Below are 3,122 nucleotides of genomic sequence, written 5' to 3'. Positions count from 1 at the left end.
TAAAGGAAGATCAGTGCTTTTAAGAATAGATAATAGCATGGTACCCTACATACCAAGAGTTTTTAGTCTCCATGTTTTACTATTGATGTCATAGCTTATTTGTCTCTCCTTCATCGAGTATAATATATTTTTTCTTTCAATACCTTGTTTTTTATTTTCATGAATTACAATATAATCCCATTAAAATCATTCTTAGTAAAATATATTTCTAATTCTTTCATCTTTAAGTATGTTTAGGATCCTGGTCAACCAAACTATGTACTTAGTGGAAATAAAAAATTAGCAAATTAGGGTTATGTCAAGTTGACATGCAATTTTCAACTTTTTATGAACTTGAGAGAAAATAATCTCTAAGAATTTGAATTTATTTTCTAAAATACTAGACCTTATGTAAAAATAAAAATAAAAATTGGATTGGTCAAAAATTTAAATGCTAATGCAAAAGTACACAAATTTCAGGACAAATATAAGAAGTAGACATCCATCTAACCACCTAAATCTAAATCAATTAATAACTTTTTTAGTAATATTCTAGATATAAGAAGTAAAATCATACCTAGATATGATGAATATTTTTGGTTATTTTTATTCTAAATAAATAAATAATGATAATCTTTCTACTATAGTATTTTTGGAATAAACAACTAGCATGTCTGACAATTCACTCGTAAGACTGACCTGCCCCTTAAAATAGTGGGTCATAAGGTGAGCCCCTCTAGTCTAGGTCCCACCACCCCTATAAAATAGTATTTCATGCCCTACCTCTAGCAATTTATTGGGCCAACTACAATAATAGATGTAGATGCAAGGACTTCTAGAAGAATGAGGCAAAACTCTACATTTTAAAAAAAAAATATTCCTTATAATGGAAGAAGCATAGAATCAATGCATCTTTTGGATTACAAAAATATTGTATCATTCTAAATTTATAGTTTTTTTTCAATCAATAGGTCAATCAACATTTTACATGTAACTCCATTAGAAAATAAGTAATAATTACTTACTTAACTCATAATTTGATAGACATTAAATTTATAGAAGGCTAAGAACATTCTTAAATAACCCTTTTTGTTTCATCTAATTTGGGTTAAAAAAAGTAGTCAACTATGTGTTTGAAGTAAAAAATACACAAGAATGGGCCAAAAACATGTTTTTGGCACATTTTTAATGTTGACCATGTAGGGTCGGTAACCAAAGATATACTAGGACTTATAAACATATTTATCTTTTGGTTTGGCCATGGGAAAAAAGTTGGACTATAATTTGAATTTCATTGAGGCATTTCAAAACTACACATTTTTGAAAGCACCACTTTTTCATACACCATGATCTTGCAGATACCCCTTTCTCCTTTTTATTTAACCTTCTAGTAATATTTTAATCTTCAATTTAATTGTGTACATGTTTTTTAATCAATATTTTGAATTTCAATTCATCTTCCATCATGAGAATGATGATCTAAAGAATCTCTATCTCTATCTATTTTTATTTGAATCATGATTCCTTAGGATGAAGGATCTCAACTAAAAAAAGTAATTTCCAAAATCTATCTTCGGATAAAGGATCTCAATTAAAACAAGTAATTTAAAAAATTTATCTTTAGATAAATGATCTCAATTAAAACAAGTAACTTCCAAAATCTATCATTATATTTTTCTAATTTCATTATAAATAGGCATTATATTATTACTAAGGCATAAGATAATCATTTCGTCAAACTGAGTTTATTTGTATTTGCAAACTTTACCACCTAGTCTTCGTTAGCATTACAATATCCAAGTCACTTCTTCCTACCTATGTTCTAATTGGTTGAACCATAGTGGATTTCTCCACCAGCTTGCACATTTTCATCCCCATTATTGATCATCCTTGAGTTGTTCCTTATGTTTTTGATGCCCTTATATTACTTCTCTATGTTTTGCTACATGTACCCATTGCCTGTATTGCACTAATTATTCTTATTGTATGGATTTCTATTGGATGTGTTCTCATTGTCTAAGGGGGTAGCTTAAATATCACACACCAAGAATTGATTCTTAGACAAAAAGTGTTAAATAGTAAAAATTGACTTTATCTTTCAAAGCTTAATTTCTTCCTTAATGTGTGCTGGTTAAAATGGGAAAGGTTGATGTGGTCCATAAAACCATATAATCCATAAGAACCATATGGTACATAAATACCATAAGATTGTGAGGCACTATATGGCTGCGATGCACCATAAGGTCTATTATATGCAATGTATGGTTGGTGTGCACTATAAGGTCCATAAGTATCATAAGGTGGTTGTTGATTCATATTGAGAGCAATTCCTCAATTGGTTGGAGACAAAAAATCAAAGCTTTGAAATGAGAAACAACAGATGTCAAATACCATAAATTATTTATGTTATATAGTCTTATCAAACTTGTAACATAAATGATTATGTTAGGTTCTTTCAGAAGAGCATGATATGGGCACTAACTTTGTGGCCAAGAGAATCCTCCCCACCTAGAAGGAAAGCTCATCCCATGTCCATATTTAATAAAAGATGAATCATCTAAAGTTCTTCTCAAATAACTAATTGTGAGTACTAGAGAATCAAAATATAGAGCACTTGGTCACCATGATAGCATCAAAATAAAGACCCCATTTGTGACTATGAGAGAATTTAATTACACAATTGAAGAAAGGTATGCCACAACATTAATGGATATCTTCAAGGAATGAGGATGGCAGTAGATACACAACTACACATTTTATTCAATCATATGAAAAGAATGTTAGTTTTAATTATCTTGGGTAGTTGTTCATCCATATGTGATTAATTAGAAAATAATTGTTTTGCTAACTAATGGGTTAGTATTGGGGAAATTAGCTTTTAATTAATTGGCCAATTTTAGAAGCAACTAAAACTTAACTTGTTTAAGATTGTTAAGTTGTTTTAGTCTTGACTATAGATTGAGAATCAATCTCAGCTATTGGTTTTCCAATAGGAATAGTATAAAAGAGGGTCAAGGGGCATTTGGAGAGAACAACTTTGTAGAAGCATTTGTAGTGCTAGCAAATGAATTTATAGTGATAGAAAATAGTCTTGTAGTCTTAGCAAGGGCATAGTGATAGAATTGGGTATAGAAAGGGAGGAA

This window comes from Cupressus sempervirens, chromosome 8 (assembly GCF_028749045.1).
Source record: "Cupressus sempervirens isolate cs-2001-9-10 chromosome 8, ASM2874904v1, whole genome shotgun sequence".
In the NCBI taxonomy this organism is placed as follows: domain Eukaryota; kingdom Viridiplantae; phylum Streptophyta; class Pinopsida; order Cupressales; family Cupressaceae; genus Cupressus; species Cupressus sempervirens.
Note: the sequence above shows the minus strand (reverse complement) of the source record.